The 17,060-nt window shown below is 46.5% G+C and overlaps 1 protein-coding gene across 1 annotated transcript in view; it reads left to right on the top strand.

Moving 5' to 3' along the window:
• The window catches only part of IL1RAPL2 (interleukin 1 receptor accessory protein like 2), a 1,350,034-nt gene that overhangs the window by 1,237,749 nt on the left and 95,225 nt on the right, over positions 1–17,060 (top strand). The window lies entirely within an intron of this gene.

Genomic DNA, 17,060 nt, shown 5'->3' with positions numbered 1-17,060 from the left:
CCTGCTCCCGTTCCCGGAGAAGGTCATCGAGAAGACTGTCAACAAACAACTGACCTGCTACCTCGAGGAGAACCGCATCCTGGACCCGTCCCAGTCCGGGTTCCGCAGCAACCACAGCACTGAAACTGCCCTCATCGCCGCCACCAATGACATCAGGGCCCTGCTAGACAATGGAGAAACCGCGGCACTCATCCTTCTGGACCTGTCAGCCGCCTTCGACACGGTCTGCCACCGCACACTTTGCACACGCCTCAACGACACTGGGATCCAAGAAAAGGCCCTGGACTGGACCACCGCCTGTCCGCCTCCCCCCCCTTCCGCTCCGAAACCACCGAGATCATCTGCCACGTACCCCAGGGATCATCCCTCAGCCCAATGCTGTTTAACATCTACATGGCACCGCTCGCCCACGTCGCCCGACTGCACGGCCTCAACATCATCTCTTATGCCGATGACACCCAGCTGATCCTCTCCTTCACCAAGGGCCCCCACACCGCCAAAACCAACCTCCACGAAGGAATGAAAGCCGTCGCCGAGTGGATGAAGAACAGCCGACTGAAGCTGAACTCGGACAAGACGGAAGTCCTCATCCTCGGATCCACCCCCTCGGACTCCTGGTGGCCGACCGCACTGGGAACAGCTCCAACACCCACCGACCACGCACGCAACCTAGGGGTCATCCTCGACTCCACCCTCTCCATGACAAAGCCGGTCAACGCCGTCTCTTCCTCCTGCTTCAACACCCTCCACATGCTCCGCAAGATCTACAAGTGGATCCCCACCGAAACGAGAAGAACGGTCACCCAGGCCCTCGTCAGCAGCAGGTTGGACTACGGAAACGCCCTCTACGCAGGAGCCTCGTCCAAACTCCTGAAACGACTTCAACGCATTCAGAACGCCTCTACACGCCTGATCCTCGACATCCCTAGCTGACGCCACATCACACCCCACCTTAGAGACCTGCACTGGCTCCCCATCAATAACAGGATAACTTTCAAACTCCTCACCCACGCACACAAGGCACTCCACAACACCGGACCAGCGTACCTCAACAGACGACTCAGCTTCTACACCCCCACCCGCCAGCTTCGCTCCATCAACCACGCCCTCGCCACAGTCCCCCACATCCGAAGAGGGACCGCCGGGGCAGATCATTCTCCCACCTTGCCGCCAAGACCTGAAACACCCTCCCCATCCACCTACGGCAGACCCAAGACCTGCTGACCTTCAGAAGACTCCTCAAGACCTGGCTTTTTGAGCAGTAGCAGCATTCCCCCCCCCCCCCCAGTGCCTTGAGACCCTCACAAGTAAGTAGTGCACTTTACAAATAATAGATTGATTGATTGATTGATTGATTGATTGATTGATTGATTGATTGATTGAAGCAGTGCTCGTGTATGTTATGTCAAGGCATTTTGTAGAGCGTGAGAATAACAAAAAGGCATCCTTTGCTGAGACTTTCCTATCATTGTGAATTCATGCAGTCAACAAACGAATCTTCAGGCATCTTTCTAAAGGTAAGATGATCACCAATGATTCGTAGATGAGAAAGAAGAGAATTTAGCATAAGAATTGGAGTGTCTGCTAGATCTCAATTTGCCACATTGTGGTGAGGTGACATTCAAGCTGCAGCTGAGCACAGGTTGTGCACTGGAACATGATCTGTGATTAAACCTATATTCAAAGGAGTGGTCCTATATATAGCTTTGAGGCAGAAAAAAAGTGCTTTACATGAAATTCATTTTTCGATTGGCAGCCAATCTAATTGTGTAAAATGATATATGTGGAAGAATAATTCCCATCACTTTCTCTGCTATGTATGCATTGATTATTTTAGCTTGATCACTTTTAGCAGACTTTGCCCTTACTCTATCTCTAAGTTACAATGAGATGGGTTTGGTGTCAGAAGAAAATTCAGTATGCTGTAGATTCCAACAATAAATGTAATCCTATAAAAATGATTCTAACGTGATGAAAATGTGCTTTCTTCAGGGGTCAATTTCTGAATTGTAGCTGTATAAATGCACGATAGTTACAATTACTTTCTATATGTCCAGATCAGGGTTTAACCACCTGCATAAATCAAGACTCATTGGGGTCAACTGGGGTATATTGTGAACCTAAGAAAAAAGCAAAGGAGTGTTGTACCTGGTCAAAGACAAGCATAAAGTCAACGAGTGACGCGGGCCCTGTGCCCTGTAGATCGAATTTATTCATATTACTCTGCAACACATGACCTACACGTGCGTTTAGACAGGATAGTGGGATCCCCGGTGCTGCTGCCACTATTGGTGAACGCAGAATACTTGGGGCAAACGCACTCTGATCATAACCAACTGTGGCTCCAATTTAGCTGGGAGGCGGGTCGTCCTCCCATACCCACGTGGCGACTTCAACCTACTGCGCTGGAGGATCCGGAATTTCGCTCCTCAGTGGAAAACGCTCTCCTCTCCTATTACGAACTCAATGAGGACACAGCGAACGATGCAAGGGTGGAATGGGACCCGCTTAAAGTTGTGATTCGAGGACATTGTTTAGGAACCACGTGGAATATGCGGAGACACTTAGCGGGGTCGCTTACCCGTCTCGAATCCCGGCTGCTGCAGTACGAGCGGGAGGGGGAGGGGGGCCGTGAACGAGCACAACAACTGACAGATCTGCACGCCAATCACGCTGAACTCCTGGAGCGCCTGAGGTGTCTGAATTATGCGGCGCACACGGCCCGCATGCACGCCTCGGCTGACAGGGCAGGCCGGCTGCTTGCCTGGCTCTTAAAACAGGAGGCCACCCGAATCCCGATCGCAGCGATACGCACGCCGGAGGGAGAGCTCAGGTGCACCCAACGGGAAATTCACAGGGTCATGGTAGACCACTATACACAGTTGTATTGCGTGCGAGGTCACTGCTCGGGAGACGATCTAGAGTGGTTTATTGGACAGGCGCAGCTGTCTACAGTCACTGCAGAACATGTGGAGGCCCTTAACTGTCCTCTTACGTTGGAGGAGATAGGGGAAGCCATATCCTCCATGGCATCAGGGAAAACTCTGGGCCCAGATGGGCTACCTACGGAGTTCTACAAAGCCTACTGAGAACATCTGGTGCCGCACCTTCTCAAGGTATATAGGGCGGCGGTTGAGGTGGGCACACTACCTCCATCGTACGTGAAGCCTATTTGGTGTCTCTACCCAAGCCGGATCGGGACCCCACGGACTTAGGCTCTTACCGCCCGCTAGCGCTCCTTAACACTGACTGTAAGATCCTAGCCAAGGTGTTGGCGGAGCGTTTGGCACCGGTGGTTTCGCACTTAGTACACAAAGACCAGAATGGGTTTGTGCAAAATCGCAGTACGTCCTTGAACCTGAGGAGATTTTTTAGGGTGGCGGCAGACAGTACACAGTAGTGGCCTAAGGCGGGCTGCCTAATATTAGATCTGGAAAAGGCATTTGACTGCCTGGAATGGCGATATCTTTCGGCGCTGCTGCTGAGATACGACCTTGGCTTGGGGTTTCTGCAAATGGTGGGTCTCCTCTACAAAGATCCTACGGTGCGGGTGCAACTGGGACCGTATATATCCGACGCCATACCGATCTGTAGGGGAACCCGGCAGGGATGGCCACTATCGCCGCTCCTGTTCGCCCTGGCGATGGAGCCCCTGGCAGTGGCTATTCAAGAACGGATGGGGGCTGGCATACCATTGGGGGAGGCCGTCCATCAGGTGTCACTCTATGCAGACGACCTGTTGGTATACGTTAGAGACGTTGATGACATCCCACCTCAGCTGGCCAATATTCTGCGTGACTTTACTGCCCTCTCGGGACTTTGGGTGAACGCAAGTAAATCTTGCCTCTACGCGTTTGGCGAGGGGCGACAGGACCCTGGATACATCTTAAATGGAACCAGAGTACAGTGGAGGGGTGACACCTTCAAGTATCTGGGACTCCGCATTTACCGTCAACCGGCGGACCGCCTAGATGGCAATTTGGGTAAGGCCTTCACGGCCATTAAATCCCAGGTACACTTCTGGAACGCGCTGCCACTCACGGTCACGGGTAGAGTGGCGCTGTCCAAAATGGTGATCCTCCCACAGCTTCTATACTATTTTGCTAACCTACCTCTTTACGCCCCGGCAGCCTTCTTCACTAAGCTGTCACAACTTCTTAGGGACTTCATCTGGGGGAATAGCCGGCACAGGATGTCGCTCAAGAAACTCTACCTCCCTACGGACCAAGGAGGTTTGGCCGTACCCTGTTTCGAGCATTATTATCTAGCGGCCCAGCTGCAATGGATAGTTTGTTGGTTCGCGGATAGGTGTTGCGAGGATATTGCGTCCGTTAGCCCGCCGTACTCACTTGAGCAGTTGTTGGTGCTCTTCCACCCAGCCTCCAGGAGTGCAGTCCCAGCCCCGCTTCTTCTTGCTGTGGCGTATCGCTGTTTCCGCAGGAGCCTATTCCTTACTTGGCACGTGCTCCCATATGCGCCAGCGCTGCCATTAGAGGGCACCCCCAGTGGGACGGGACCGCTTACCTCCCTCGCGCTCACACAGTGGCGAGAGGCAGATATTCAGACCCTAGGAGATCTGTACCGGGACGGAGTGCTCCTTTCGTGTGACTTGCTTGTGGAGGAAGGGGGACTACCACCGGGACAATTCCTGACTTATCACTCCCTAGTCAGGACTTTGGTTGCTAGGTGGGGAGACATGGCCGCGGAGCCCAGCCTGCACCTTACTATACAGTACTTGCATGTCATGGGACGAGGCTGCCATCTGATTCGATGGTTTGCAGCGTCGTTGAGGACACACGCGGCGATTACCCTAGAGCAGCTCAGACACAAATGGGAAGTGGATCTGGGGAGGCAGCTGACAGATAAAGACTGGGAACGTATATTGAAAGGCCCGGTGCGTATACCTAGAAATATGCGCCTCCGACAGATACAATTATTCGTCATACATAGGGCATACCTTACCCCCGCGGTTCTTAACAGCTATTTCCGTCACGCGGACGCAAGGTGTCCTAGGTGCGCTGCATCGGGGGCTGATCTCATACACATGCTGTGGGGCTGTTGTAAACTACATTCCTATTGGCGTACAATTCATGACTCCTTGCACACTATAACAGGACGGGATATATCTTTTGACTGGGTGGTCTACCTACTGCATCACTTTCGCAGGACGCAGACAACTAAGGTGACTGGATTTAGGGCTCGCGGTCGCAAAGCGCCTCATAACCAGGAGGTGGAAGGCGCAGGATCCGCCTCATCCACAAGCATGGAGGCACTCACTTGCTGCATGGGCCGGTGCGGAGGGGACTGCCATCAGACGGGAGGAGACACTAGGGTTGAGGAAGATGCCCATCGCCGCGCAGTGGGAGGAGCTACTTCAGGCGCTCAGACATGTTGAGGAGGGAGATGGGAGGGATGAGCAGGTAAGGGGGGGCTGACGCCAAGACGGGCAACAGGAGATCCGTCGGAGTGACCTCGTAGGGTTCCACGCATGACTTACACCTAGATTGGGCGAGGTGGGGATACGCATCTAAACACATGACTATGTGCCGTAGCTCACTCACTGCACACCACCAGGGGAGAGGGGGAATACACGGGGGGCGGAGACTGTGATATGAACAACGGAGCTGGTCTAATTTTGAGGTGGTTGAGGTTTTATATGTTTGTTTCATTATTGTTTCTTGAAAGCGGATATGGATTCGGCTGAGGGACTCAACGGGATATCCTGGCGTGCTCATGTATGGGAATAATGGGCCGTACATACCAATGCTTAAGATCTGTACTTTATAAGGGGTTCCGTACAACGGGGTGGAGTTTCCATGTTGTGACCGAAATGTGTCCCTATCATATGCGCCATATAATGCTGTTTCACCAAAGGAACTCATATGTAAGTGAACCGAATTCCTGTAATTGTGTTTTAAAACTTAATAAAAACAGATGATAAAAAAAAAAATAATAATAAAGTCAACGAGTGACAGTTGTGACAACTGGGTTATAGATTCTTAATTCATTGTGATTTAGTATTAGTTCAAGAGGTGAGTCCTCATCTCTTTCCTAAATTTCCTTAAAATTGGTCAAGGTGGATATGGGGATGTTGGTCCATCTTCCAGGTGCATAGATGAAAAAGGCCTGCTTGTTTTTTCTTTGTACACTTCTTAGTTTGTAGTCTGATGGTGACCTGCCTGCGGGTATGCGGAGATGCAATGAACTACATTGCCAGTACCTTCCTTTAAAAACTCCTGGATGTGTACAATAGTGGAATGTTCAACTGTGTTGAAAGCAATTGAGAGGACCAGAAATATCTGGAGGCAGGGGTCATCTTCATCTGTGATCCGGAGAGCACAGTCTAAGATGTGCACGGTAGCAGTCTCCGTGCTGCAGCATGAGCAGAAGCCAAACTAATAGTCACATTGGAGAAGGTTATCACTGATGTGATCTTGGAGTTAAACAACGACTGATTTTTCAATAATCTTGCTGAAGAATGAAAGGTGAGGGATTGGGGCAGTAGTTGGCGAGGGCATCAGAGTCTACTGTAGGTTTTTTAGGCATAGGAATATATCCCAATTTTCCTTACTGGGAACTGAACTTTTATTTGGGCCCTGACAATTCTCATCTGTATCCTGGATCATGTCCCATGGTTGAGTAGCAGCATACTGCAGCAGACCTACATCTTCACAAATAGATAAATAATGCTGCTTTCAAATGTAATGTAATTAACTGAAAAAGATGGTGGACTAAATTTGCTCTGAAATGGCTGAATTTATTACCGCAGGAGCTCACAAATGGTGACCTTGTATTCAGAAATTCTTTCACTCTTGTGTAATATTATCTCACGATTACATACTAATCAGCAGGAGTAAATCTCACAAAATGGGTGGGGTGATCAGGGGTTATTTTAGAAGTGTATTCCCCTTACCCTGACTAGGAAGAAGGGTCCCTACTTGGACAAAGGTACCTACTTCTGCCAATTAGAGATCCCCATTTCTAACAGGTAGTGTTAACTTTATACTTGAAGTTAAATGCTAAGTCCAAGACAAACTTCACGTTGTTCCTGACGGATCAACTCAATCACCTTCAGGGGGCTACATCGTTGACAATCGTTTCAAAAGATCCTCAATCTGCATTTATTCACCCTTAAGAGTAGTGGGTCTTCAATCTAATTTCACTTGTCGCCAAATTGTTGTGAACAGCTGAAGGCTGATAGTTTATGGTAATAAATGCTTTTATTAACAAGTATTAAATTAATAGGCCAACACACACATGAACAGCAGAACGATCAGCTTTGTTGAAGCAATAACCACAGGTAAGGTAGTATTAGAATTACGGTTTATTTGAGAGCAGGCATACACAGCTACACCTTCACGGTAACCGTTCCAACTGCGGCCCACCCTGTCCTCACATTCATGAATGCTGTGTTTCATCTGGTTGTCAAGATACATGCAACCTAGATACCACAAGCTTTCACAAAGTAAATCTCCTGGTATGCTGTGAGCATTCTATGACATTATATAAATACCTCATGAACATTCTTCTTTGATTATGTCATCAACATAACCAATACCTAATTGGACAATAAATGTGAACATTAATAATTAAGAGTGCGTGAATACAAGATGTGCATGCGTATTTACAATGGTAGGGTTCAGTGTATGTATGGTTTAGGCATGCAAAAAAATATGATGTGTTGGATCAATGTTTATAACTTTGTACAACAAATGATCATAAGAAAGTCTATCCCAGAAGATTTCCTGACCATCTCCATCCCCAACCTGTGCCTGCTCAGGCCTATAAGCACAACAAAAGTATCAGAATGGACAATACCATAAAGGGACCCGCAGAGTTGTTCAAAGCTTCAAGCGTACTGAAAACAATAAACGGCATCCCCACATCTTAAACGTTTTCAGCCATTACACTCGCTAAGTGCTTCACCCCATGACAAAATTGCCGCACCTTGGTGGTCCTCACTTCCCACATTGGATAAAAGAAATAATTCAACAATCTTTCATTCGCACACCTTACACGATGTGCTACCCATGTAGGCAAGGGCTTTAGCACCCCACACAGGCGTAGTAAGTTCCATCTAAAAGTTACAATATAGTGCAATACTCCAGCCACAGCTAGGAGTAAATCTCTTCCTAGGGTGGAAAGAGGAGCAGAACATCTCGAACTTCCTGGCTGTAGGAGGGCTTGCTGCACAGAAAAAATATTTTAATCGTGAATATTTATATTAAATACTGCCATTGCATGATCTTCTTAATCCCAGGGAAAGTTTTGTGAATGTGTAAAATGAGTATAGCCCACGCAGTAGCGAAAATCCTGGGCATAGCGTGACGAATTTTTTGTGAATCAGGCACTACTTTTTCAGATAAAAAATAGTACTAAAACAGCTGCATCTACTTTAACTTAACAACTACGGTACTAGCCAAATTCAACGGTATAATTTTATACGACTATTGTTTGCCAGGCTCCGGTTTCCCTCACTTGAAATGGGGCAGGAGGAGTGGACCGATTATACAGAGAAAAAGCTGCCATTTAGACTATGGCTTTCAATGCAGTTAAACTGTTTGTTTACATTGTATTGTCCTTCATTATGTTATTGAAAGCAACTTTAGCTCAATTACACTATTCAATAGATTTAATATTTTCGTTTGAATTTAAATCAAAGTGTTATCATTCAACAGTTTTCATTTTAGAGTGCAATTTGTCATTGTTTTTTAGACAAATGAACACTTCATGGTAGAAAAGCGTGTTGGATGCCTGTAACTTGGTTCCACCTTTTTCTCTAATTATGTATTCAGTTATTCGAGGGTAATTCATGAATTGAAAACATAAGAGAACTTGCAGAAGGTATAGCAATGGTTTAATTCAACATCTTTCTAAGTAACATATAGCACCAAAACAATCTATAAAAAAATCAAACATGACCTTTATATTTACATTAATATTCACTGGACATCAGAATGTTAGCTCAAATAATATTGCTTGACATAATTAGTTATTCATAAACAAGAAAGATGAGAAAAAAAATCACTTTTTAGGCAGGCAGTGGGACATAGCTGCGCATGCACGCTTTCACCGGCTATGGCGATACAATTTGGGGGCATATTATCAAGCCAGGCGATAAAATTATCGCCGCTTTAGCTGCAGAAACGGCGATAATAGGCTTGATAATATGCTCTATGGAATTCCAATTGAAGCCCATGTTAGATGTGAAGGACATCTAACATGGGCTTCAATTGTAATTCCATAGAGCATATTATCAAGCCCATTATCGCCGTTTTAGCGGCGGTTTTCTGCCGCTAAAGCGGCGATAATGTTATCGCCTGGCTTGATAATATGCCCCATAGTTTTCTATCCGGCAGTCTAGATGCAAATGTAAAATGTAGAGGGCCAGCCACGAGGTGAGGCAGGGGCTGTGAGCGAAGAAACGATGAACTGCCAATACATCAAGGGAAGTAGAAGAATGTGCTGCTGCTGCTGCTGCTACACATCTCATTCTTCTATGCCAGTCCACCATGGCGCACTGCTGATGCAGGGGAGTGAGCAATGATGACTGAATGCATGGACTGGCATGGGCACTGTGCATCCCAAGCCTATGCTCTGATTCTGCAGCGTGCTTCCAAGGAGAGTGAACCGATGCCTGTGACAGGGGCTGCCTATGTTGACGCACCTGTCGGTGAGCATTACATGCAATTAATGGATAAATGGCAGCCATCTTAGAGTGGGGTTTTGTAATAAAGGTAATGACACGTGTAGTGATTTATCCATATAAATTTAGAGAGCTCATAGCACTATGTCCTTGGCACTGTGAGCGCTCTAAATGTATGTGGACACATCACAGCAAGGCAGGTGGTTTGTCACCTGTGTGAAGAGAGAAGAGGAGATTTTCCTCTGAATTCATTGCCTGCAAACCTTGGTTTTGATTTTATGAACACCATTTTTTGAGTTTGCGATGGGAAATTGAAGATCCCATATAAGAATCCTTACACCAACAGTACGGTGCAGTTAATAGAAATGACTGGAACCAAGACTGGTAGAAGGTAAAGGAACTGCTGATATTGCCAATGAGGTCAAGATACTGACTGTACCCTCGTGTGTATTATGGGAAAATAACTTGGAATGTACTTACATAATGAGGTTCAAAGGATTTCGGGACCCTGGAATGAGATTACTGTGGAATTCCTGGCTCAATTTAGGAGAAAAAATAGTGTCCTTTCATAAATGTCCTGAGGAGGCCATATATCACTATATCTACAGTTCTATATCTATATCAAGTTCCACAAGTGTCCACACTTCAGGACGCACTCACCATCGGCAACTTCATTTCATAAGGCAGCAGCGCATACAACCATCCATCGGCAAAATCACCAGCCTTACACGTTTCAGACATCTCCTTTGTCCTTGATCACAGGCAGCGAGCGGCAGTCAAATGGAAGGCACAAAAACGGCTGCTTAAATAACATCAATATCTTTATATTTATTTATATCATACAGCTACTGGAAGCCCTTCCTCACGGAGGACAGTGGCATGGCCTGAACGAATGGAATGAAGAAGGGGTGACAAAGGTCGGGGATCTGTTGCGGGACGGGGAGCTCCTCTCCTTCGAGGACTTCAGGGCGGACTGGGACATACCACCAGGGCACTTTACCTACATGGGGTGGTCACAGGAGCAATACGGCGCCACTGGGGTGCGGGGATGGTGGAACCTCCGCAGCACTACACGTATATGAGCTTCGCGGGTGGAACCATCAAGGCTGTGGCCTGCCTATTCAGAGCCACTGGACTGGACTCCACGCAACCACTAGATAGATTACGACACAAATGGGAGGGCGACATTGGCAGACCACTAGAGGATAAGGATTGGGACAATGTTTTAGAGCGAACTGCCAAAGTATCTCGAAATGCCCAGTTTAGCCTGATCAGCTTTTATATACTCCACCAAGCCTATTTAACCCCAGAACGTATTAACCGATATTTTGTTGGCACAGATGCTAGATGCCCGAGGTGTCAGGAACAGGGGGCGACGTTTATACATATGATTTGGAGCTGTGCCTCCTTACCTCAATACTGGCAAGAAGTGACACAAGTGACAGCGAGGGTGACAGAAAGGGTGGTCCCCTGTACACCAGCCCACGTACTGCTCCATTTATTTCCACACTCTGCTAAAACGAAAACCACATCCAGGTTCCAGAACATGGCATTTATTCTGGCGAAGTGGGAAATCACTAGTAGCTGGAAGAAACCGGGGGGCCCCGATGTCCTCAGATGGAAACGTGAGATGGAGAAGTGGGCAGGCTGCGAGAGCAGGGTCCTGCTTCGGAATGCACGGCGGGGAGTGGGCAAGCTGGAGAGAGCCCAAGCATGGGAAGGGCTGGTGGCGGACTTAATGCGACTGAGCAGGGACTCGGAGGCTTCCACACCAGAGAGAATTCAACATGTAGAGCATCCCCAGGGACCAGGTTAAGGTTAGATACCCCAATAGAAAAGCGAGAATGGGAGCGATTCCTAGCATTGACACACACGGGTGCAGAAGGGAGTCACAACGGAAGGCTCTGGCGCAACATCCCTATCCACGCCTGGAATACCAGGGAGCATACTAATCGATCTGAATGTTATTCAAGGGGAGAGAGCAGTACGGGGTGGGGGGCGGGGGTCATTGTGGTTGAGGTCTTGTTGTCGGGAGCGAGGGAGGGGGGTATATCCAGGTGCATAGTACATAGCTGAAGGGAATACTGTGATCTTCTAAGTTGTCATGTACAGACGGGGCACAGTATGGACATCGACAGCATCAACATGTCTAATGGGTTGTATTGCCCGCTCCAGACCAATGTATACTGCTACCTTACAGGTGTTCGATGTAAACTTTATAAAAGGCAATAAAGTTTGTTTAAAAAAAAAAAGAGTTATTGTTAGAGGACAAATTGAAGAAAGCATGCACAAAAATGTTGCAAAAGGAGGAGGCAGGAAGACATTAATCGTTGTGGCAAATAAATGCAGAAATTGATCTGTATTGAGACAGAAATGACAATAAAAAGAGAAATAATGTCAGCACTCAGTTACATTAAATGTACGTGTAGCCTGTACAGACTTGTGCACATTAGTGCTAGTGAGACACTAGGTGATCAATACAGTGATAACACCATCAGCATTTAATGCGCCTCTCTTTGTAGCTTTTTTTACCCACATGCAATATTGCATTTGTTCCCTTGGCCAACCTCACTAGTCCCCCCACTCCCTCTGCTGCTTGTCCTATACCATTGCCATTCCGTCGTTTTCACCATGTTTGTACCATGTTGGCACACTTTAATGTACATATACTGTTTTCCACTACATTCAGTAGGCACATGTAATAATTATCCTTACTTACACGTACCTCGATCACTTTATTTTGGGGTTGTTCTTATCATCTCACTCCTCATTAATTCTTGCTCAGTCGATCATTAATTGTGTTAGTTAATAATCGCTGTTTGTTTTCTAATTCCCTGATATGATTATCAAAATGAATACCCCTTTTTGTTTTTTCTATGTTCGTGCTTGTTAAACTTGTGTAAACAGGCATACACACATGCTGTTTGTGTGTTTTTGCACTTTAAAGACAGAACTGGTTGCTGTGCCATAGCATGCATTCATGGCTTACTACATGACCACAACAGCAAAGCACATTAAATTACATTTTCAAGATGCTGAACACAGATAAACAGCTCATTTTTGAGTTTTCCCAATAAGCTGGCAAGAAGGTTATTGGACCTGCCCTTTTTGCAGGGTCATCCCTGAACATTTTGCTCTGTGTGGTAAAAGGTGGTAAGATTGGTATACACCTGTTTGGCTCATTTAATTTAACTATCAGTCCCCAGTAATGTGGTATCTCATATACCCGGGCCAGTAAATTAAATACTACTCGTGGGTTTGCAGCGCTGATTGCGCCACCCACCAAAGTAGCCTTTCAAACCTGCCTCAGGCCTCAGCCATTGCAGGGCCTGAGTGCGCAGTTTACTGCCGCTGTGACGTGGCCCATAAAGGGGATGCCACGTCTGTAACTCCCCTTTTACTACATATCAGTCACCCCTAAGGTAGGCCCTAGCTTACTCTATGGGCAGGGTGCGCTGTAGGTAAAAGGTAGGGCATGTACCTTAACTGTGTGACATGTCCTGGTAGTGACAAACAGCCATTTTGCTTTCTCACTACTGTGAGGCTGCCCTCTCATAGGAATGCATTGGGGATTCCCTGATAAGTGGTTCAGTGGTAATTCCTGATCTGAGAGGAGCAGCGTGGTCAAGTTTGGTATGTCTGGAATAGTTATAATTAATGCTGTGTAATGGTGTTCGCAGATTTACTATCACTATTTTAGAAATGCCACTTTTAGAAGTTGGCATTTCTGTGTGCTATGGGTCTTTGTGCCTGCCTGATGTGTATTGCATGTCTGGCTCTAGAGTGACAGTGGCTCCAGGGGGTCTGGGAGAGTCAGCGCTAGGCTGAATAGGCAGATCTGCATTTGGAGTAGTGGGACGAGTAGCCCCTGACCCTGAATATGTGTGTCTAGGTCTGTGCCTGCCTTGTACAATGCTGTCTCCAGCCCCCTGTCTGGGGGGCCTAACCTAACAATGAGGGTGTTTGAGCACTGTATGGAAATGTTGGAGTGCCCCCCAGAACTGGTTTGGACCGGGTGCAGAGCCCTGGGAGCAAAATCAAATGTGGTATAAGTATTGGGGCTGTGACTCCATGTTTGGTGAACCTGCTTGGTGCTTACTTGCGACTGAAGAGGGGACCCTGCGTGGGCTGCAGTGAGCCAGAAGGAACTGCCATGGGGCTTCGTTGCTGAGCCAGGAGGACTGCCCCTCTGCCCCTTGTGCTGGCATGACTGGCTGCGCCCTCCCTGTGTGTCCCCCAGGCTCTCTGCCAGAAAGGCTGAGTGCTCTGGCCTGATCCAGGGACAGACAAGTGAGAGCACTGCCCTGCTGCATTTTGGTGCCCCCTGAGGATAGGGGCTCCTGCCCACTCAAAGCGCATTGTGGGCGCTTCACCATTGTGGCCCCTTCGAGCCCAAGGAGGGGGGGATTCCAACCTTGCTCATAAGCAAACAACATGGACCAGAAGCCAGGCAGAGGCTGGCTGGTTGTAGGCGGGGCTCTTGTGAGGACGAAGAGAGCCCTGCATGGTCCCCAAGCCTTTGTGTGGGCCTATTCTTCTGTGTGTGTTCGCCCACCAGGAGTGTGTGGTGGGTGCCTTCCATCACAATCCCGAAGCGGGCTCATGTTCCAGTTGATATGACCTAGTGCCAGGTGGCACCATGTATATTATGTGAGTACTATTCTATTGTGTTATGAGAATACAAAGACTGTTTTTGATATAACCTTGTGTAGTTCCTTTTGTAGTGTGCCTGGGATGTTGTTGCTGTGTGCATGCGCAAATGCTTTATACATGGCCTCCAGGATAAGCCTGACGGCTCGTGCCAAGCTACCAAAGGGGTGAGCAGGGGTTATCTTTGGCGTGTAACTCCCTCGCCCTGACTAGAGTGGTGGTCTCTGCCTGGCTTTGGCGCAAGCCTTAGCCAATCAGAAATCCTATTTCTAACAGAGGGTAGTACATTGCCAGGGTTCTGGAACCCCTTGTACAGTATCATGATTGTGTTGCCTGAGGAGAATGTACATGGAGTCTTCTCATATCAGAAGAGATTCTATAATGTGTGCACCTTACTAGGGGTGACTATGGTGCACTGCTGATTATATGTAGGCATCATGTGGTTTAGGCCTAATGTGATTAATGCCTAATGTGATGATGCATAATGTGTTTGTGCTAGGTGCCTTTACCAATAGTTACTGGTTGTTCTATTACTTACCTGGTCTAATGGTGATGACAGTAGCCCGATTGGCCCTGTAATGTATATAATCCCCTGTACAGTAATACCTAAGTACCAGATGACACAGTGTACATTTGTGATTGTGCTCTGTGTTTTATGGATAATACAAGGCTATTTTTATATAACCTTGTGTGGAGTTTCTTTTGAGGTGTGCCTAGTGTGTCACTGCTGTGTGAGTGTGTTGCGCAAATGCTTTACACATTGCCTCTGGGATAAGCCTGACTGCTCTTGCCAAGCTACCAAGGGGGTGAGCAGGGGTTATCTTCGGTGTGTAACTCCCTTGCCCCGACTAGAGTGGTGGTTTCTGCCTGGCTTAGGCACTTGCCCTAGCCAACCAGAAATCCCATTTATAACATTGGTGGCAGTGGTGGGATGCGAACCCACGCCACCGGAGAGACTGGTGGTGTAGCATGTAAAAACTTGCATTTGATACATGTAGGTGTGAAGGGCACACATGTGAATCCTGGCAAGGCAGACTGAGCATTAAATCTTTATGAGGTCATTAAACAGATTACCATTAATTTGGCTGTATGCTAATGTGCTTAGACATTACAGAAGTGCTGTATAAGGCACAATTTGCAAAACAAGTTATAATTATTTTTATAGATTCTTATAACATGTGCTGTGAGAACTAAAATCTTGAAATATTTGATACATGAGCTGAGAGAACTCAAAGCTTGAAATATTTGAAAGCCTGTAAAAAAACGGGTTTTAATTCAATCCCTACATTTTTGTTTTGACATCTCTACTCTATATTACAGAAGGACATCACATAATACTTAAAAGTGGTGAAGTCACTATGTCTGCTGCCGAAAACATTGGATAGTTCAAAAATCCCCCTGTGCAGAAAAGTCTATAGCTGGAAAGATAGCTCAGTGACTCAGGGCCTGATACGATCTTGGCATATGGGATACATTTATCCCGTCCACCGTATTACAAGTTCCATAGACTATAATGGAATTGTAATATTGCAGAAGGGATATCTGTCACATTTGTGACAGAGTATCCCATCCTCCAGGATAGTAATCTGGCCCTATATGTACTGGAATTGTTTTTTTTTACCTGAGTTTTATATAGTGCGAACTTGACCCGAAGGTATCAGAGCACTTTACATGAGCACAAGTCGCATTACAGACAGATACATTCATTTTTTGTTAGGCACAGGGAGATTAAGTGATTTGCCCGTAATCACAGGATGTTGCGTGTCCCTGCCGAGACTCGAACCGGATTCCCACCGCTGAGGTCAACAGCTCTAGCCATAAGGCCACACCCTCCCACAGTATGTTCTTGGCATACAGTTTCTAAAAATTAATTTGTAACATATGGTCCTTGGTTTGTTACTAGTGAAGCGGCAAATTTGTAATTTTGGCAGCAGATTTTAACTGCTCTTCACAAAGATTTTTTTGCTAATAAATTATCCAGCAAAAATGATATTTTTGCAGATACTTTTCCACACCTTGTTTTGTAGATTTATTCTTGCCATTTAAACATGACATCATACTATAAGTTTGTAAAGTTAGTGAAGATTTGAAGGAAACCTCACGAAGTAAACAGAAGAAACACTTTGCAACTTGGCACCTCCCCACTTGCATCTATGCTTTACTAAGATTTTGCTTCTTTAGTTATTTGTTTTCTTGTTTCTCCCTAGAAAAAGGCTATAGGCTAAAGGAGCTGTTTATACTTTGCTTTACATTCAAAGTAGGTTGAGGTACATGCATGTGCACTGAATGTGAGCGCAGTGTGAAGTCAAGTGTACCGGAAGCAGGTTCTCCCTTGCAATGAGAGCAGCATAGTCAATCAGTATTATTTGATCCGTAAATTATTAGTTAGCTAAATTAGAAATCTAATTTGTTAAATGTCACCTAATTCCCCTTTTGAGGCACTCAATTGAAAGTGTTGCTGCGCATTTAAAAGGGATTAAATGCCATCTAATGAAATTGCTCCCAAGACTCAAATGTATCTAACACACAGTCACACAGCCGAAATAAACTGTTCCTAATAAACTGTATTCTCAAACCAAGGCACCTTGAATTTTTCATGTATAAAATAAGGTGCTTATTTATGTTTCAATAGTGACTTTTCTCTGAATGAATGTCAGCAAGTTTGCCTCTTTGCACAACTCAAAAACTCACCTTATTGCCTAAAAGTTGTTGAACATGTCTTGGTTGCCAATTTAGAGCATCTCTATGGAAGTGAAGGTTACAT

The sequence above is a fragment of the Triturus cristatus genome, chromosome 5_2, assembly GCF_964204655.1.
Source record: "Triturus cristatus chromosome 5_2, aTriCri1.1, whole genome shotgun sequence".
NCBI classification, from domain to species: domain Eukaryota; kingdom Metazoa; phylum Chordata; class Amphibia; order Caudata; family Salamandridae; genus Triturus; species Triturus cristatus.
The sequence above is the reverse complement of the archived record's forward strand: the minus strand, read 5'-3'. Positions and strand labels throughout refer to the sequence as shown.